The sequence below is a fragment of the Octopus sinensis genome, linkage group LG2, assembly GCF_006345805.1.
Source record: "Octopus sinensis linkage group LG2, ASM634580v1, whole genome shotgun sequence".
In the NCBI taxonomy this organism is placed as follows: domain Eukaryota; kingdom Metazoa; phylum Mollusca; class Cephalopoda; order Octopoda; family Octopodidae; genus Octopus; species Octopus sinensis.
In genome coordinates, this window is record NC_042998.1 from 147,005,013 (window position 1) to 147,028,077 (window position 23,065).

At 38.5% G+C, this 23,065-nt stretch overlaps 1 long non-coding RNA gene across 1 annotated transcript; it reads right to left on the reverse strand.

The window, feature by feature from the left end:
* Window positions 1-11,745: 11,745 nt before the first annotated feature.
* Window positions 11,746-21,831, reverse strand: LOC118762337. The gene is made up of 3 exons (XR_004998085.1): window positions 21,821-21,831; window positions 20,436-20,442; window positions 11,746-11,879 (listed from the first exon to the last, which is right to left on the reverse strand). It is a non-coding gene; the product is annotated as an uncharacterized LOC118762337 (long non-coding RNA).
* Window positions 21,832-23,065: the final 1,234 nt, after the last annotated feature.

Below are 23,065 nucleotides of genomic sequence, written 5' to 3' on the forward strand. Positions count from 1 at the left end.
AATGTATTTGTCACTGTTACCGATTTTTTTTTATTGAGTTCGACAGGATTTCTGGCGTACACCGAGTGTTCTATTTAATTTTGAGTCAGTTTTTGGTGGCCTGGTGTAAAAGACTTAAACACTAATAAAGTATAATTAAGCTAATTTCATGAAGATAATTTTTTTCGTATTCTGATGACTGTTCATTATATTTGAATGATATTTGACAGCTATTAACTGTCATATGTCCTGTCGACTTTTAAAATTTCTGCATTCTTCCCACCGCCTAAATACATTCAGGTCGGTTGTACTTTCATGGAAAATATGTCATGTTAACCGAAATTAGAAGATATTTAGGAATTTTGTCATATTTGGATTAAAAGGACTCGGAGTTTTCCGTAAGAAAACTGCTTAAAAAAACATAATTTTTGTACGAGTCAAAGAAATTCTAAAGTCCACGCTTAATTCTAAAGTAAGCGGATGAGAGATTCCATCTCTCATGGTTAAACTATAACAGTTAGAAAATATATTTCTTAGTTATAAACCAAATAGAAATTGTATAATGTATAAACTTTAAATTCAAAAGCTGATGCCCAAATACTGTGCAATGCATTTCCCCCCTAAATATTTTTATATGTTACACTTGCCTATCCTCTCCTCCTCCAAATTTCTGGCTTTGGGTCTAAATCAGAAACAATTATTATCTCAAAGTTAAGAACGAGCGCCGTGATATATGAAGTAAACTTTTGCGGTGATAAATCCGAAACAGTTTCAAATCTCCGTTCAGATATTTTAACATAATTCGCTACACCCATTGTTTCTTTCCAGAAAATCATGAACGCTGCTTACTATTAACGTTCCTTTCCCTATAATATCGAACGTTTTGACTTTATATTTAGTTACACGAAACTAAAGTTTTATTTTATTATTTCTCTCTCATCACAACACAACGGAAAATTGTGGATCAGTAGTTCTATTAGCTTAGAGTTCGAACACTTTTTTTTTTTTTAGATTAGCGATTGTGTTTATAGTAGTTTTGGCTGTTTATTGGTTGATTAGGAGTTTTTTCTTCACTTAAAAATAACGATTAAACGAATGTCTAAATTATCAGATAAATAACCAATTTTCAAATATTTTATACAAAAACATGTTTGAGAATTTCCAAGATGTTATTGCCATTACTTTTTTTTATTTATTTACTGCCCCCTGCCTTTTAAAGTTATAAAATGGCATTAATTAAGTGTAATCAAAGGTTAATTTCGTTTTCTCTGATCAGAAAGTAATTATAAAACATTAACTGTAAATGAAACACATTGGTTGCAGAACAGCAGCTGACAATATTGCAGAGATTTGGATTAAATGAATTTCTCTCAAATAGCCCTGACCAGACCCCACAAAATTCTTAGCAGTTAATGGATGCTTCAAAGATGCCAAAATACAAAACAAAATAAATAAATAATGATAATTATGATAAAAAGTAAACTTCTTGAACGTCGTTTGGAAAAATTAATCAGTTTCTCAGATTAGATTTTAATTTGGAAAGAAATTGAGGAATAAACAACAAAGATTGGGGGGAAAGTGCGAGAGAGGGAAGAGAGATGAGAGAAAAAAAGAGAAAGGGAGAAAGAGAGAAGAGAGAGAGAAAGAGAGCGGGGGAATGAAAGTGAAGAGGGTGGTGAGTGAGAGAGGGAGAGGGAGTGAGGAGGTAAGGTAAGGGAGAAATAGGGAGAGGGAGTGAGGAGGGTGGAGAGAGCGGAAAAAGAGAAAACGAACGGGGGCGGAAGAAAGTGACAGGGAGATAGACAGAGAGCGCGGGAAAGAGAGGGAGGGGGAGTGAAGGAGAGGGAGTGTAGTAAGGTTGTAAACATCAATTAGTTACCAATTTAATCTTATTTAACCTTTTCGCGAAACTCAGAGGTGAGTTAGAGCTAAAATCTTTGGTTTTCTAATGTTGAGCAGACGAGTAAAAAGAAAATGTTCTGTTCGTGGACAGAGCCCTAATTCTTCGCTGAAAATTTTCCTAACAACATCTGGAGAACGTTCAGTACCGAACATACAGGAAAATTAGTACAAAGAGAATTAATACATTATTTACATTTGACGGATATTTGTCCCCCATCTTGTTTGTTTTTAACACAACATTTCGGCTGATATATCCTCCAGCCTTCATCAGGTGTCTTGGGGAAATTTCGAATTTGGGTTCTCATTCCTAAGGTATTTCTGGATGTTATAATAATATTATTATTATTATATTATTATTATATTATTATTATTATTATTATTATTATTATTATTATTATTATTCAGGTCACTACCTAGAATCGAACTCGGAATCTTGGGGTTAGCAGCCCGCGCTCTTAACCACTATGCCATATGCCCTTCCGAATTCGATGCCAGGCAGTGACCTGAATAATAATAATAATATTAATAATAATAATAATAATAATAATAATAATAATAATAATAATAATAATATCCGTCAAATGTAAATAACGTACATAATTCCTCATTGTCTTAAATATAGAACTGAAAGAGAATTTATCTTGGTCAGAGACATAACAAAACATACAAAGGGTCGTGAAATCACGAGTCGTGAGCTGACAGTCCGTATGAGATTTATTCAGTCGTTTCTCGTACACCTCATATTTCTTATAGAATATCATGTTGTAATGGAGATTGAACACTGAATTTAGAATTGAAATTACAATTTCTTGTAGCCTTTCAATTTTTTGATATGAAATGGCTAAGATCCATTTATTCCAATTCATAGAAGACGAAGGTTTATTTCATGATGTAAGGTATAATAGTCAGTAGAAAGAGTACAGATTTTCTTGTCGCATTTTCTCATGTTTTCTCATAGGCCAGCGGCCTGGTTTTTAAATACATCTGACGTATGAACTGAGTCTTAAAGATTGCTTTTAGATACATGGTGCATTATATAAATTTGCCAATTTAATGTGAATCAAAAGCATGAAGTTATTAGTAGCTCTTTTGTGATGTGTATATTAAATGATATTTATCCCTCACTGGACAGTGTACATTTTTTGCTGAACCAATCTATATTTGAACTGCAATCTATATCTATCTATCTATCTATCTATCTATCTATCTATCTATCTATCTATCTATCTATCTATCTATCTATCTATCTATCTATCTATCTATCTATCTATCTATCTATATATATATATATGTGTGTGTGTGTGTGTTGTGTGTGTGTGTGTGGTGTGTGTGTGTGTGTGTGTGGAGGCGCGTGGCTTAGTGGCTAGGGTGTCAGCATCATGATCGTAAGATTGTGGTTTCGATTCCTGGACCGGGCGACGCGTTGTGTTCTTGAGCAAAACACTTCATTTCACGTTGCTCCAGTCCACTCAGCTGACAAAAATGAGTAAAGCTGCGATGGACTGGCGTCCCGTTCATCTGGAGAACACATACGCCATTGAAACCGGGAAACCGGGCCCATGAGTATGGCTATGTTTTAAAAGGGCTTATTTATAATATATATATATATATATATATATTATATATATATATATTATATATATATATATATATTGTGAGCTCGAATCCCGGACCGGGCTGCGTGTTGTGTTCTTGAGCAAGGCACTTTATTTCACGTTGCTCCAGTTCACTCAGCTGTAGAAATGAGTTGCGACGTCACTGGTGCCAAGCTGTATCGACCTTTCTCTTTCCCTTGGACAACACTGGTGGCGTGGAGAGGGGAGGCTGGTATGCATGGGCGACTGCTGGTCTTCCATAAACAACCTTGCCCGGACTTGTGTCTAGGAGGGTAACTTTCTAGGTGCAATCCCATGGTCATTCATGACCGAAGGGGGTCTTTACCCCTTTATATATATATATATATATATATAGGGAGTATTCACAAAAAAACGAAAGATGAAGACAGGTGGTGTAGACAACAAACAGATGTATTAGTATAACACTCGGGATGTGAAAAAGTCTTTAACGTTTCGGGCCTACGCTCTTCCACATAAAGGAACACTGAAAGAAACAAAGAGAGAAAATAAAGAATGTGTAGTGGCTAGCGATCTATCATGGCGAATGCCGGACAAAAGGGTCACACAGGAGGTATAGGGAGAAGGGGAGCTAATAAAGTAGTGGTGATCCGAAAACTCTCTTACACATGTGTATAAGAGAGTTTATATGTGCGTGTGGAAGAGGGCTGGTAATCTCGATGAGTGTGTGTGCGTATTTGTAGGTGTGAAAATGTGGGTCTCGGAAGTGGTCAGTGCTGATGCGTGCATGGTGGTGTGATGTGATGTGTTTGTGGTATGGTGGTGTAAGGTGTAGTGGTGTGTGGTGTGGTGTGATGGTGTTGGGAGGTGGTGGAGGCGAGAGTGGGGAAAGCAAGGGTGGGGTATATGGGTAGGCGGAGGGTGGAGGTAGAGGTGGAATATGTAGGAGTGGGTGTAAGGGATGGGGTGGAGTGGGCTAGAGAAAGATAGGGAAGGTGTAAGGGGAATGTGTAGGTGGTGGAGCGGGCTTACAAGGGAGGGGTGACGATGAAGAGGAGGAAGGAGAAGGTGGGCAGGAATGAAGAGAAGAGTGCAGGTGAAGGAGTCGGTGATATGGTCGATGATGGGTGCCGGTGAGGAGGGTGATGTTGGGGAGGTAAGGGCAAGTGCGGCAGCGTGGGCGGGAGCAGGGGAACGAGCCGGGTTGGGCGGTTGGGTTAGGGAAGAAGCTGTGGACCAAGAGGTCTCGTAGATTGTGGCTCGTTTGAAGGAAGGGGAGGGATCGGTTAGGGAAGATGTGTGAAGTGGACGGGTCGGACTGAAGTCGCCGGAAGGTTCGAAGAATGGTGCGCTGGAGAGGTAGGGCAGTGGGGTGGTAGGTTAGGGGAAATGGGAGGCGAGAGACGGCAGGGTGGGTTCGAGAGAAGAGAGCAGATATACGGTCCACAGAAGTGCTCTGGCAAAGGCGGTTTGGATAGTGGTAAGGGGATATCCACGTAGGATGAAGTGGCGAGCCATGAGTTGAGACTGAGTCTCAAAGTCATGGTCGTCACTAAAGAGCCTGTGTAGACGGACGAATTGGGAATAGGGGATGGAAAGCTGGGTGTGTTTAGGGTGGGAGGAAGAGTTGAGGTAAGAGTGAGAGTCTGTGTTTGTAGTAGATGGAGATGGTGAGAGTGGAGTGATGAATGCTGACCGAAATGTCATGAAAAAGAGACAGAGGTGTCAGAGATAGTGCAGGAAAAGTGGAAGGCAGGATGGAAAGATTTGACAAAATAGAGGAAGGAGTCTAGATGTTCGCGGAAGAGTGAGGTCGCACCGATACAGTCGTCAATATAACAGCCATATAGTTCAGGAGTGGTACCAGTGAAACTTGAGAATATTTGGGCCTCAACGTAGCCAACGAACAGGTTCGCATAGTTGGGGCCCATTAATGTTATATATATTTATATATATATATATATATATATTAATATATATATATATATATATTATATATATATATATATATATATATATTATATATATATAAAATTAATTAATAGAAACCACGCAAAAACCATATATACTGTATATATATATATTATATATATATATATATATGTGTGTGTGTGGTGTGTGTGTGTGTGTGTGTGTGTGTGTGTGTGTGTGTGTGTGTGTGTGTGTGTGTGTGCTTGTGTGTGTGTGTGTGTTGTGTGTGTGTGTGTGTGTGCTTGTGTGTTGTGTGTGTGTGTATGTGTGTGCTTGTGTGTAGAAAACAGCAGAATATGATAGATATGAATAACATAGCAAGTGCTCAAGCACTTTGTGTATATTTTCACTTAATGAATAAAATAAAATTAAATAGAACAATAAAATAGACAATGTAAAAAAGTAACGGTAAAGAAAAGCTAGATGTCTCCAATTTTGTCATTGTCAATGTATATTCTAAACTTGGCCTTTCAAGTTTGACCTCTTGCTTTATAAGCAGCAATTTTTCAGGAAGTTATTTAATAAAATGTGTAGTTCCTAACCAGGTCACATGAAGATTGACAAAAATGCACGCTATTAACAGAGGTGGAGACCTCTGACACGAGTAATGTAAATCAGTTTGTCACCAGCCAAACAACCAGGGAACATACATACATACATACATACATACATACATACATCCATACGTACATACATACATACATACATACATACATACATACATACATACATACATACATACGTACGTACGTACATATATATATGTATACACACGCACATAAATACATATATACAAATATACATTATATATATGCGTATATATATATATACAAATATACATTATGTACAGATATGCGTATATATATGTGTGTGTGTATGTGTGCGCGTGTGTGAAGGTGCATGGCTTAGTGGTTAGGGCATTCGACTCACAATTGTAAGGTCGTGAGTTCAATTCCCGGTGAGCCGTTCTGAACTGCAGCAAGACACTTTAATTCACTTTGCCTCAGTCCACTGGCAAAAATGAATTGTACCTGTATTTCAAAGGGCCAGCCTTGTCATACTTTGTGTCACGCTGAATCTCCCTGAGATCTACGATAAGGGTTCACGTGTTTGGATTGTTTAGCCACTTGCACGTTAATTTCACGAGCAAGCTGCTCCGCTGATCGTATCAGCTGGAACCCTCGTCGTCGTAACCGACGTAGTGCTCATATCTCTCTCTCTCTCTCTCTCTCTCTCTCTCTATATATATATATATATATATATATGTTCACACACACACATATATATATATACATACAATCAGATATTTTATATATATATACACACATATTTTATATGAACCCTAATTATAATTATACTCATAACCGATAATCGTTCTTTATACACAAACATATGTGTGTGTGTGTGTGTGTGTGTGTGTGTGTGCGCGCGCTCGCGTGTGTATGTGTAGTAAAGCTTCAAGAAGTAGACAAGCACTCGATCAACTAAGATTATGTATGTATCCGCTCACGCCGCCGCAGTTGCCCTTACCTCTCCAACACCACCCTCCTCACCGGCACACATCATCGACCCTATCACATCACTGACTCCTTCACCTGCACTTTTACCAATATCATCTACTGCATCTCTTGTTCTCTCTGTCCTTCTCTATACATCTGGAAAACGGGACGACGCTTGGCTGACCGATTCGCGGAACACCTCCGAGACATCCAGCTCGGCAATGACACCCCGCTCTCACGCCATTTCCGTTCTACCGGTCACTCTTTGCAACACCTGTCTGTGTTCGGATTGTCCTTGCACAGGGGCCATCCGGACTCCCGTTTGCGCCGCGAATAGGGATTAATCTTCTCTCTTTGCTCCTTTGCGCCACATGAGATCAACTCTCCTCCCCTCTTTATCTAATCTTCCTCCCCTCTCCTCTCTTCCTCTTACACCTACTTCCTCCCATCCATCTCTCCTCTCGCTCCGACTTCTACTTCTCTTCACTTCTACTCTGCTTTTCTCTTCTCTCCACTCCTACCTCTCTTTTCCCTTCCCCCTCTCCCTTCATCATCACCCCTCCCTCGTAACCCCACCCCTACACAATCCAACCTCACCTTCCCTATCCATCCCACCCACTCCCACATATCCCACCTCTACCCCCCTCAGCCTAATTCACACCCCACTCTCGCCTCCCCCACATCCCAACGCTACCACACCACATCACATCACTCCACCACACTAGTACTGACTACTTCCCAGCTCCCATACCATCATACACCAACACAAGCACACACGCACACGTCAAGGTCACCATCCCTCTTCCACACGCACTTACATGCTCTCGTATACACACGCACGCGCACCTTCGTTTTCGGACCACCACTACTTTTTCTGCTCTATAATGTTGCTTCTTGATTGTGTACCAAACAGTAATGAACCCACCACACTGGAATACTGCAACCACATCTGTTTCTACGCATACCATCGCCAATGACGGCATCTAAAAGAAAGCCAAACGGTTGATATCAAATACACACTTGTCATCCTTTTTACATTAAGTTTCTATCAGGTTATGATCTCATCCTTAGGATATTTTTTTAACCCTAGGACTTATCAGCAGACATAGATATCCTCTCGCGCTCCTTCACCTTTGATTCAGCGGCACATCTGGAGAGCGAGAGAGGGGTGGAAGGGTAGAGAGGGGGAAGAGAGGAGGAGAGAGAAGGGGAGAGAGAGCTCCACCAGTAACCGGGTGATACTCATTTACAGCTGAAATACATCGATACAACTTGTTGCCCGGTCCAAAAATTGAACGCACGACCTAATGATCGTGATCCAAACACCCGAACCTCTAGGTCATGTGTTATAATGTTTCACAGCACGTACTTGACCGATATTCCATAGTTCCATGAATTCAAAATCTATTCTGTGTCTTGAACAATAAGGGGTTGTAATACAAATTGTAAATTTGGTATTGTTTTGTCAGAGTATAAAAGTCATGTACAGTTGTGGAGATGAGAGGGGATTGTCTTGTCTACAATTGTAGAGAAGACAGCATCTAAGGCTTTTTGCTCTGATTATATGTTGTTCATTATAACTATTGATATCTATCTAATAGATTAAGTAGCATAATACAGCCTCGATGATAACATAGAAACAGATTTTCCGCAATAGAAAAATCCCGAAACTTGCGTAAAAAATGTTCTTTAAAAGAAGTTAACTGAATCATTGATTATAGAATCTCCAGAAAGATTCTTTTAAGAGAAATCTTTCTTGCAGAAAAATTCTTTAAAAAGGTGCAAACCTTAGAGTACGGATGCTATTATGCTAATTACGGCCAATAGAAACCACTTAAGATAAAATATATTTTAATATCATGGAGGGTTCTTGAGACAGAAAAAACAATCAACTTTGTCCTTTGTTAATGACTGGTTTCTATTCTGCTATCAATGCAAATGCAAAGACAAATATACACATGATACTTATAAAGCTATGCATGTGTGTGTGTGTGTGTGTGTGTGTGTGTGTGTGTGTTTTGTGTTTGCGTTTGTGTGTGTGTATGTATGAGTGTTTGTGCATGTGTGTGTGTCTGTACGTGTGTGTGTGTGTGTGTGCGTATATCTATATACATATGTATGCGTGTGTGAATGTATATATGTATATGTATATTATATATGTAAATATAGGCCACCTCACCTAAGGCTTTCTATTGTTGCCAATATAATGTTTCATACATAAGCTACGGCCATTTAATCGGTCAGAGCTGTCAGTGACTCGACTACTTATGCTGGTTTATTATGTAAATAATAGAAGCAAAACAATAGCAACTAATTGAAACACTTAATGACAACTGTTTGAAGAAATAAAGGCCATCCCTTTTGTTGCTAGTTTGTAAAATATATGAATAAGTGGTGTTTATTGGTGGCAATGCACTGTTAAGAATTAGGTGGAGTACTTTGTTATTAGAAGACAATCTTTGTGTGTAAAATAATTCTTTACTAAAACACGTTGTAGCAACTACAAAGATCTTTCCAATATTTGCAATCAAACATAATAATAATTGACTTTTATATGAAGATATGCCTTTTACTGTTTACTTTTTACTTCCTTCAATCATTGGATTGTGTAGCCATTCTTTAGAATTTAATCAAACAAATCGACACCAATACTTTTTCTTTTAAAGTCTATATTTATTCTATCGATCTTTCTCATCAAAACCACCCAGTTACGGGGACGTAAACAAACCAACACCGGTTGTCAAGCGATAGAGGGCATATACGCAAACACAAAGATACAACACACATATATATGGCAAAAAAAACGCGCACTCCTACAGCATGACAATGTCCCAGCACACACTGTCAATGTGACCAAGCGTGCTGCCTCATCCTACCTAGGGTCCAGACTTGCACTATCAGAATACCACATTTCCTGTGCCATGGCTCATTTCCTACACAGACGGAAGTTCAACAATATAGATGAGGGTGAAAAGGATGTAGGGAGATTTTTGCCTCTAAACCAGCCAAATGGTATAAACTTGGAACTGAGCTTCTGACACAACGATGGCAACAGACAATAAGATATAATGGGATATATTTTGATGAGTATGTAATTTTACGTATGTAATTTAAACTATTAATTAAAGCTTGAAATACGACAACTTTTAACTCAGCCTGATGGAGATAGATCAGAGTGAATACACAAAAGTTAAAATTAACTCTTCCCATTAAGTAAATAAAGTAATAAAAAAATTGACAGATTCGCCAGAGTACAAAACAATGGCCAATTTAGTGGTATTATTAGATATGGGGTGAATGAGTTCTATGCTACTCCTTGCAAGACAAATTTGATTGCGACTTTTAAATAAAGACATAATTCAACAGTCCGTTTTAACCTAAGTTGTTTATTGTGGTTTATAGTATGCCCTACGATTTTGTAACGTTTTACTTTATTCACTTACTGGGGTGGCGGAGAGTTAATCCTAAATTTTGCCAATTTATTTTGATCTATCTCCATTACTCTCATCTGTTGGCAAACAGTATCACAATATAACAGGACGTTCAGTGTCCAATAATTAGATGAATAGTTCCCATCTATCCATCTATCTATCTATCTATCTATCTATCTATCTATCTATCTATCTATCTATCTATCTATCTATCTATCTATCTATCTATCTATCTATCTATCTATCTATCTATCTATCTATCTATCTATCTATCTATTTTCTTGCCTAACTACCTAATTACCTACCAACCTAAATCTGCCAGAATATGCTAGGGATTCATATACTCATAGGCTCAGGCGTGACTGTATGATAAGAAGATTGCTTTTCAACAACCGCATAGTTTCAGGTTCAGTCCCACTGATTGGCACCATAGGCAAGTGTCTTCTACTATAGCCTCAACCAAAGCCTTTGAATGGATTTGGTAGAAGGAAACTGAAAGATGCCCGTTGCGTGTGTATGTACATATATATATATATATATATATATATCCCTACAATACTTCCTCGACCGTCGTCCCGACCCCACCCCCAGCACCCCACCCTTCTCCGCCTGGCAGAGCTCGTCCTCACCCTCAACTGTTTCACGTTCGCCGGAGAACGTACCAATAGAGGTCTGGGGTCGCGATGGGAACGACAATGGGCCCCAATTTCGCCAATCTCTTTGTTGGCTACATTGAGGCCCAAGTATTCTCCCAATTCTCCGGGCCGACCCCAGAACTATACGGTCGCTACATAGACGACTGCATAGGCGCCACCTCCCTTTCCCGCGAACAACTCTGCCACTTCATCTCTTTCCTCTCTAACTTCCACCCCTCTCTCCAATTCACTTCCACCATCTCCAATACCTCTGTTAACTTCCTTGATATCTCTCTTCGCATCGATCACCCCTACCACTCTCTCACCACCTCCGCCTTCTTCAAACCCACAGATTCCCACCTCTATCTCTCTTCTCCTCCTCCCATCCCTTCCACACTAAACGGGCCATCCCCTACTCCCAGTTCCTCCGCCTCCGACGCTTGTGCAGCCGCGACCAGGATTTCGAGACCCAGTCTCAATACTTGGCCCGCCTGTTCAGGCATCGAGGATACCCACCAACCCTGGTCTTGAACGCCTTCGCCCGCGCTCGTCGCATCGACCGCACCACCGCCCTTTCTCCTTCCTCTCACCCCCCAACCGCACCCCCTTTCCCCTCCTTTTCCACCCCTCTACTCTACCCCTTCGTCGGAAGATACTAACTACGTGCCTTCCGTCGTCTCCAGCTCGATCCCACGACCCGCTTCATTTTACCCAACCCACCCCTGTCCTCCTTCAAACGAGCCCGGAATCTACGCGATCCCCTGGTCCGTAGAACCCTCTCTTCTTCCCCCTCAGCCCCACACGGATCCTTCCCGTGCTCCAGATCTCGCTGTAACACCTGCCCCTTCATCACCAACACCACTGCTGTCACCGGTTCCAACCAGCGAACTGTACGTATTAGACATTCCTTTACGTGCACTTCGTCTGGTCTCATATATTGCGTTAAATGCAACCTCTGCGGAATGCTGTATGTAGGACAGACAGGACGTCGGTTGGCAGACTGATTCGCCGAACATCTAAGGGGTGTTCGTCTGCGTTCTAATTCTCCCGTCGCACGTCACTTCTGCTCTGCCAGCCATTCCCACGATGACATCTCTGTGTTTGGTCTCGCCCCACACACCGGTCTTCCACAATCCAGGCTTCACTTGGAGCAACGGCTCATTTTCACTCTACAGACCAATACCCCGCACGGACTCAACACAGCCCCCTCCTCTTAGTGACTGCGCTCCACCTCTCGCACAAGCAACTTTTTTCATTTTTTTACTTTATTATTTTATTTTTTCATTTCTTATTTCTTCCTCCCCTATTTTTTAAATATTTTAAAAAATAAATATTTTGTCCTTATACAGAAACACATACACACACATACTCACGTATCCACGAACACACATACTTCCAACACTCCACAAACATACAACATACATGCACATATACGCACACATACTTCCACACATACACACACACAAAAATACACCCACCCACACCCACGCGCACACACACATATACCCGTGCACACACACCAACAAACAATACTCATACAGATACGCACACACTTATACATACATGGGCAGAGACACACACACACACACATACAGGCACGTAAGCGCACACACGCACACAAGGACAGGCATGTACATTACGCCCACACTACTCCAAAAAATCCACACACACGCATACATTCACACACACACATACATACATACACACACATAATACATACATTCATACATACATACATACATACATACATACTTACATACATACATACATACATACATACATACATACATACATACACACACATAAACACATACACACACGTGTCATCATTGCACACATACACACACACGCACACGCAGACCTCCGCACACGCACACATCCACACTTACACACACATTCCCCCTCCTACATTCCGCTGTCTTTGACCATACTACTCTTCTGTGTTTGAAAACATCTTTCTTCACCCTTTCTCCTTCCGGTCTTTCAAAATGTGACCTCGTGTGTACCGTTGGCGATTTTTTTCCTCTGTCTTCCCTTCTCTGGATCTTTCCTTCTCCTATGTTTCCGACGAAGAGCTCCGCTCGAAACGTTAAACCCTCCTTCTTCCCTTCTTTCCTGAGCGTCCAATAATACTATATTTGTTCCACGTCCTCGCGTTGTTGTGTTTTTTGTGTTTTCTTGTTTGGATTAACTAACTATATATATATATATATATATATATATATATATATGTGTGTGTGTGTGTGTGTGTGTGTGTGTGTGTGTGTGTGTGTGTATGTATGTATGTGTGTGTGTGTGTGTGAGTGTATGTCTGAGTTCGTCCCCCACCACCTCTTGACAATTAGTGTGATTATGTCTCCGTAACTTAGCAGTTCGGCAAAGGCAACCGATTGAATAAGCACGAGGCTTAAAAATGAAAAATAATTACTGGGATCGATTCATTCGACTGAAAGTTCCTCAAGGTAGTGCACCAGCATGGCCGCAGTGTAATAACTGAAACAAGTAAACGGTAAAAGATAAAAGATTATAATTGTTTTGATTCTTGCTATTTTATGTGCTGATGATTATTTTATTGTCGACTTGCAAATATAAGTAGACTAGCAGAATTGCCCGGCGTTGCTCGGGGCTGAATTGCTTGAAAGTACTGTTAATGATTGCACTGAATTATGATGATTATTCAGGCAAATATTGATATAAGTTTACGGTGGGAGATAAGGACTTAACAATCAAACGTGTGCCATTGCATTGTTTTGGGGGAACCAAATTTCTGATGAGCATTATAGGGGCACCAACTTTAAGTTTGAGAAAGTGTGGTGGTAGTCCGGGGTGCTCAAAGGAATTGAGTACCTCTATTGGATAGTTGATGACGTCCTCTGGGTCAGGAGTTGTATCGATAGACTGATATACATAGACTTCCCCAGGAATGAGTTTTAGCATTTCATCATTAATATGGTGAACAGTTTTATTCCTCGGGGCGAGTATAGCCTTTTTGCCAATCCAATCCATATTCTGATAATTAGCTTGTAGATCTGGGAAAACTGCATCTCTGAGATCAGAAGGCGTCTTAACAATGTTACAAATGGAATCGATGGCAATATTACCATTTTCATTCCCTGGTATTTTGCCTTCGCCAAGTGCAAGGAGGGTGTGAGGAAATGCTGCTGATGTGATATTACGTCGCATATGAGCACGCATATTGGTGTGAAGTTTGAGAGTTACTTCCCCTTTATTAAAAAAATATGCATTAAAATGGAAAAAAATGATGGTAAATTATTTGTAAAATCATAGACTCATCGTAGACGCGCGCTAATACCCAGAAGGGCTCGATATGAATCACGACTATAAGATACCCGGTTTTGGTTAAACTGCATCGCAAAATGTGGGAGTAGTTAGGAATCTAAATCGGAGTAGACAGACACACAACCTTTCTTTTATATATAAATATTTTCGTCCTAAAAAACTTTGTATGGATTGAATGGTTACCTCTATTGAAATATATACACGCACATTATACATACATCTGTGTATAGATGAATATATAAATACATTTAAATATCTATATACACTTTTGGGCGATCTTTCTGTTTCTTAGAGATAACTTTAGATCTTATTTTCGTCCAAAAAAACTTTATATGGAGTGAATGGTTACCTCTATGGAAATATATACACACACGTTATACATACATGTGTGCATAGATGAATATATAAATACATTTATATATCTATATACACTTTTGGGCGATCTTTGTGCTACTTTAGATCTTATTTTCGTCCTAAAAAACTTTGTGCGGAGTGAATGGTTACGTCTATAGAAATATATACACACACATTATACATACATCTGTGTATAGATGAATATATAAATACATTTAAATATCTATATACACTTTTGGGCGATCTTTCTGCTACTTGTATATACTTTAGATCTTATATTCGTCCTAAAAAACTTTGTATGGAGTGAAAGGTTACCTCTATGGAAATATATACACACATACACACACATTATACATACATCTGTGTATAGATGAATATATAAATACATTTAAATATCTATATACACTTTTGGTCGATCTTTCTGCTACTTGGATATAGGTCTTATATTCGTCGTAAAAAACTTTCCTGTCACACACTCACGCACACGCACACACACACACACACACGCACCCTCACACACACACACACACTCTCACACACACGCACGTTAGCTTACAATTTTATTTATATATTTGCGTGTCTATGTGTGTAAAGAGGAAGTGGGAGGCAGAGTGAAAGAATCACTCACTACAGAAAGTGAATTACTTTCATTTTATTCGTTGCACACTGTGTGTGTGCGTTTGCGTGTGCTGTATCCCACACTAAGAGAAGCATTTGACTCATACACCACAATGTGAGTTTTCTCTAAATTTTGCTTAATTGGGGTTGAAATTTTAAAAAGTGGACCTGGCACGACCCGATGCATTCTACTCTTAAAAATGCTAGGTAAATTGTAATTGAAGAAATCCTATATTGTAGATTTCTATAACTGACAAAGAGAGGCAGATAAAATCTGCCTTTTATAATAAGAGATAATTTGCTTACTGCATTCTATAAACAAGAACAACCATTCTTGGTTAAATTTAAAGATTTGGGTATAAGTTTGACTGAAAAGATACAATCATGTTGAAACACCGGATATTCAGAGTCCTCGTATGTCACTGAATCATGTGTATTGTCAACACACGTTGTCTACCGTGATATAACAACTATAATATAACATAATATTTATATATATACACACATATATATATATATACATATATATATATATATATATATACATAACAGTGATTAACATATTCTCGTTCGAATATGATGAAACGTTAAGAATGTATATATGGATTATACACATTAGTGTGTGTGTATGTTTGTCTATCTGTCTGTCTGTTAGTCTATCTCTATCTATCTATCTCTCCCTATATATACACATATATGTGTGTATATATATATATATATATATATATATATATATATATATATACATACTCTCTCAGACATATAATACACAAACATATATATGTATATGTAGACATGTATTATATATATATGTGTGTGTGTGTGTGTGTGTGTGTGTGTGTGTTAGCGTGTATGTGTGAGTATGTATGTGTGTATATTCTTTTATATGTGTATGCGTAGCTAGAGAAATCATATCTTCAATTGTTACAAATCCCATCTCATGTTATATACCATTTTATATGACATAACACATTGCCCTCTTTTCTGCTAACCTAGAACTGAGTGGAAAGAACAAAACTGTTTGACAAGAGAAAAATGATACGCGTTTGCCATTTGGTGTGCGAACACAGTTGTTGGAATGCCAATCTATAAAGGAATTTCTCGTCATGAGAGCCGTCTCGCTGTTACTAGTATTTTAACATTGTTTGGTGTTTAATCACTGCCGTTCCTTGGACGGCCACCACCATATCTATTATGCATCACGAATGTTTGAAGCATAGTTGGGGTGTTCGCATTTTATTGCAAGTGTTTGATTTATATTTTCTTCTTCACAAAAGCAGAGATGCATAGCTGTCTGAGTTGATATGCTATTGTCAGAGTAACGTTAAACTGAATGGCACATGTTGCATATCTCGTCACTGATGTAACAGTGATATTCGTGATGAAGACAATTAATTTATATCTGACACACTTTCAGATTAGCTATAAATTTGTTGCAATTAGCCAGCCACACGGTACCAAATAATTAACGTGTGTTTTATAAATTTAACAAATGGGGTTCAGTTAAATTTTTCTCGGGAAATATGCAATCATTTATGATTTTGATTTGGCATAGCGATACTAACAACCGGTGGAACTCACTCTACCTACGCTTTAGAATAAAGCGTTAGAATCACTAGCGCCGCTGACAAAATGTTTAGCGATACGTATTCCGGATCTTTACGCTGTGATCAAATTCCGCGGAGGTTGACTCTGCCTTTTATCGATTTGGAGTCAATAAAATAAATACGCACGAGTCAAGTACTGGCATCAATGTAATCGGCTTACCCTCACCCCTCAAAAAATAGTTAAAACAAGTTGTTTTAGACGTTCAGGTGTGATTTGAAGGAGATTTAACAGCGGTCGAATGGATGCATAGAGTGGCTCATTAATAAATAGGTAAATTATCATATATAAGTTAGTTGTTTTAGATAAGTCAGTTGTTGAAAGTGAGAATATGGTTGACTGAGTCACCCGTTTATACTAATGCTAACCATCTTATGTGAACGTGCTTGGATTTGTGGCCAGGGAGTTGGGTTCACGATCATCAAATCGCGAATTCGATTCCTGGTGCAGGACGTACACTGTGGGCTTGCGTAAGGCACTTCATTTTGTGTTGCTTCAGTCTATTCAGCTGAAGATGAGTATCAGCCAAGTGCTGGTGTATTTCTCTCACCATGCAGCTGTACCGTCTTGGATTTTCTGCTGGTCAAAGGGTGGAAGGAAGTCTATGTCTGTGTGGGACTACATAACGGCCGAAGAACAATTAGCGGAAGCATGGTACATGTCAACAAGCCACACACGTTCACAACTGACGGTTAAGCCTTTTTAAAAATGTTTTATCTATTTATGGTTAGGTGAAAACGTAGTCGAATCTGATTGCGGTTTAAACTTAGGACGAAGAGAGAAAGAGAAGGAGAGAGATAGAAAGAGAGGGAGAGAGAGAGAGAGAGAGAGAGAGGAAAGACAAATAAATGGGAGAAAGTGAGGAAAGAGAGGAGAGAGAGAGAAAGAGAGGGAGAGAGAGAGAGAGAGAGAGAGGAAAGACAAATAAATGGGAGAAAATGAGGAAAGAGAGGAGAGAAGAAAGTTAGAGGAAGGAAAGAGACAGGAAAGATAGAGGAAAAAGCAAGGAGAGAGAGAGAAAGATAGAGGAAAGAAGAAAGGGAGATGAGAGAGAGAGGAAAAAGAGAGGAAAGAGATATTGAAGGAAATTAAATACTGAATTCCTTTCATCCGGTCCTCTACCCTCTCTGCCAACTTCAAGGAATATAAATCTTTATTAAAAGTTTGATATATAGCAATGAATTAAAAGAACAGAGTTACTACCGTTTGAAGAAATTAATTACAGTATTCTATTTTGTGTTAGCTTTTTCATTCAATTTGTTCAAATCGTACTGCAGTTCAAACCGTACAAGATTGTCACGTGGAGCGTAAATTCCCCATGCCAATCTCAGCAGTTTCATTAGATTTCGGACGTTGCCCCGAACAAAGTTGCCTTTTATCCATTAGGGGTCCATAAAATAAGTGATATACCACACTCCATTTAGTCTAATGTATTTCTTTCCCGAGAAAGTTAATCTGGTGCAGCACAGAGGCAGGGATTTTCTTTTTTTTAATTTGATAAACGAATAAGAAATCAGGTTGTGTAACGTTCTGGCTAAGATCAATGGTTTAGGAAAGAGTCATGACGGTGGTGGTGGTGGTGAGGGGGTACATGCGTAGGGACTCCTTTTGCTTTCACCTTTCTTTCCTCTTTCTTCTCTCACGAAAGAATATAGAAAACACATATACCTGCTATCATAGAACCCCCCTCTCTCTCTCTCTCTCTCTGTCACTCTATCTCTCGCCCTCTATGTGTGCTTGTATGTATGTATATATATATGTATATATGCGTGTGTGTGTGCATGCATGCGTGCGTGTGTGCGTGTGTTTGTTAGGGTGTATTTTTGTTATATATATATGTGTATATATATATATATATATATATGATAAACGCAAGTGTGAGTACGTGAGAAAACGTGTGGATGTCTGTATGCGTGTGTACGTATATGTATATAAAAATCATTTTCCGTACGCAAAATGGTATTGATTGTGTGGATAAATGTGTAAGTGTGTGTATCTGTGGTTTGAGTTTATTTGTATCGTCATTTAATATATATATATATATATATATATATATATATAATATTAAATACGGCGATCGTTCATCGTAATGTACGCATCATTGATTTAACTATCTTGTTCCTCAATTAAAATTATTGATATTCATACTTTGGATTGGCGAAGCACTACTGAGGTAATTACCTGAATTTTATTTCCTCAATTATTATTCACACACACACACACACACACACACACACACACACACACACACACACACACACACACACACACACACACACACTGTGGCATGATAATAATTTATAAACTTCTAAGAACGTGAAATAATTCATTTTGGAATGATGGATCTCAAATCATGCTGTAAATAATAGCGTGTAAATATTGGGTTAAAAACCCTTTGGATAGAAAAAGTTGAAGACTGTCTGTGGAATTAGAACCCGCATCTCCTTTAGGCATGACAGGCATACATTTCGAGCAATGATACTCTTCATCAGGAACCAGATTGAGCAGCAGGTCGGAGGTACACTTACAAGCTTAAAGAGAGTTAAAAGAGTTAAATAAGAATGTCTTAGGAGAAGCTAAAATGTGTATATATACATATATGTTTATGTTTATATATACGTGCGTGTATTTGGGTGTGCGCATGTATGTATTATAACTTAAGGGATATATCACCAGCACACTGTCGGAGCAATGTCCTCTGAGGAAGACTGACTGATGTATTAATTACAATTTTGCAAATGGTCTCATTTGATCTCCACTCGTGTTGTTGGAAGTTATCCATGCATTCACAGCGATTGTTTTCATACACATTTCTCTGTACCATTTATATATATATATATATAATATATATATATATATATATATTATATATATATATATATATATATACATATATACATGCATACATACATACATACATGTATGCACACACAAGTACGCATGCACTCGCATATTTATATACAGGTTATATATACATATGCTTGGGATATGTTACATAAGTTTAAAGTTTATACTTTATACCACCTACTGACAACATCTGATACAGAAGTTTTTGTTTTATCGTTGCTGACTTGGATTTGATAGTAAAACAGTGTGCTATACGATCTCACATTTGATCTTTGGGTTTACTAGTACTGCTGGGCAGAGGATTCTCGCGTTTAAGGCTGTCACATGGTCTAAATGTTGAGCGTAATGACCAGACTTTTGCGAAATGCATATCAATGTAATAGACTTGGTACCATCTCCTGTAACAGACACATTTCTCATCAACTTTAATGCAAACTACATCATCCATGGCTAACATGAACTTCTGAGGCTTCTACTGTGATTTTGAGATTTGCGGGATCTCTGAAGCGGTAAAGTGGTACAAATACCCCGTCCCTATATTTGAGTGCATGCTTCATAGATAGTACACATTCGTTGGGAGAAAAGTATATCACATCGGATGTTGACCTGAGAAAATACTTTGCTTAATAAGAAAACAGCTGTTTGTGTTAATACTGATTTGTTATGTAGCAGACACAGAGCCAGAAATGGTGTGTGTGGGGTCAATTTATTATTTCATACCACTTCGCTGGTACGTTTGTTTTATCGACCTCCGGGGGATGAAAAGCAAAGTTGACTTTGGTAGAAATTGAACTCAAAACGTAGACATGTGGCACAAATAATAACTGCATGACATTTTATGTGATTCTTTACCATAGCATTGGTATTGGGGTTAGAAATGGTATCAGTTCTGGTTCTAAAAATATGGCAGTTTGAAATTTATATAGAGAAATGAAACTTAAAGCATGTTGATCGCCCTTAGTAGGATAAGTAAGGAAGAAAGGAAGAAAATAAGGTAAAATATCATAAGAGGAGGAAGATGAAATAAAATAAAATAAAGTAAAACAATATAAAATACAATAAAAAGTAGTAGAGTATAAAGAGATTTAATTTTCTGTAATAAGCTGATGGATATAAAAATGTTAAAATGCTCACGGCTATAAAAGCTTTAATGGTTGGTTGATTTGAAAGTTAAAAAATTTAAGGATGTGTAAAAAGTTTATGAATATAGATGTAGGTTTAAAAGCAGATAAGTGAATGAATAGACAGACAGGTAGATACCTAGGCAGACAGACAGATAGATAGATCGATCGATCGATAATAGATAGATAGACAGTTTGGCAGGTAGATAGAAAGAGAGATAGTTTACTCTACATATGGTGTGTTTACGGCCCGGACATCGCCTTGATGCTGGGTGTTATAGCTTATTTAGCGAACGCTATCGAATCAATGATATTTCATCAGACATTTTTTTAATTTTTGTTTTCCGCGCTTTCTTGATGGTGATGAATTCTTTCGCTCTATCGTAATTAAAAATACTTGAAGCAGAAGACGTGTTTCCACGTATCCAGCTCATTGTGGCAGTTCAGGCTATATGCTTGCTTCCTAATAAACTGCACTACTGCAATCCTGAAGCTTACTGCATCCTTCCCCTTCGCAAGCCACCTATTAGGGTTACTTCTTCATCAAGAAATCTTTGGAGAAAGGTTGGTATTCACTGATTTCTCAAAATTATAAATATTTATATATGTGAAAAAATGCTTCAAGAAAACTATACTAATATACACTAAACACTCGTCCTCTGCGCATAAACTTATACGCTCCGTATCCGTCCTCACTACCAAATATCTCTCTAAATACGCTAACCCTATATTTATATAAGTCTATATACATTACGTGAAGCTGCTAGTTACATGCGTATATAGTTATATAGTGCGTATGCACTATATTAATCCTATTGTTGAAAACCTCTTGATATCGTTCTTGCATGTGTTGAACAATATATTTCCTGTTGTTCAGCTTTTTATAAGCTAAAATATCTTTAGGTGTCCTCAAAACAACAAATGTCATGATAAGTTGGTAAACAAAGTTCAAACTTAACAACGCGGCTCAATGCCCCACTTCACCAGTCCACACAAATGGCCACCGTTCTAAACAAACTGGAGCAGGTTTTTGTAAATGTTTCACACAAAAACTAACATCTACTTTCATCTTGCTTGTATTCTCATTGGATTTTTTTAGGTGGCAGTCAACAATGCACACACACACACACACACACACACCACACACACACACACCACACACACACACACACACACACACACACACACACACACACACGCATGTGCAAGTGTGTATGTGTATTACGTATGTATAATATATATATATATATATATACCTAAATATATAAAGATATACAAAACAGACGCACACACATACATATGTATACATGAATGTGTGTATTTGTGCGTAACTTTCGTCTCATAAATTAGAGTAATCTTGTTGCTCCATAAATTCGCTACCACACAATCCATATTTATCCTGTAATGTAAGCAAAAACAGGATGGGCCTAATATTATCTGCGACACCACCGTTAAATGGCTGTTACTCGGTATTTTATATGATAATGTTGTCACATATCTCTGTCTGTATGGAAGTCACTGATTAGAAAAACGTAGAAATAAACAAATTTACTGACTATAAAGCTGGCTTTTAAATCTGGGGTGCTCCTTCTCATTCTTTCCTGTGCCATGCCAAAATCTGAAAATTTATGATTTTTTTTTTCTTGGGAAAGATACTATGCCTTTTGGTCGATTTATTTGCAGTTTACTTTGCTCGTCCAACACTCTCTCGAGCACAAGGCCTATTGAATCCTAAAGCATGTGACCTAGTACACTTAACACTATAGCATGTCCATACCACAGTGGAACTGTGTGAAACATATCTAAGGAACCAACGCTTGTCTGCATCCTGTATGCCATAGCTCAAGATCATCATCTACCATTTCATCTATAATTGGAGCCCTTGATAGGTTTGAGATACTACATGAGAGTTCTGGTAACTAAAGTCTTAATTCCATACTCTCAAAATCTACCGAGAACCCGAGCTGGTACATGATACTACATACTGTGGTGAGGCTCCAGTACAAGAGCTCAGCAGGAAGAGGACGATAACGACGAGAAAGATAAGGATGAGAATGAGTCATTTATGTAGGATTAAACAGGACGTCAGACGAGAAACTTCCCCTTCGATAGGACACGAGTGTGGCATGCGAATTTTTTTCTAGAAGTCTTTGTAATTGCCTATTCTCATACTGCGTTGAAATATAGCTGGAATTGAATTTTCTTTCTGACGGAAACGCATTTAAATGT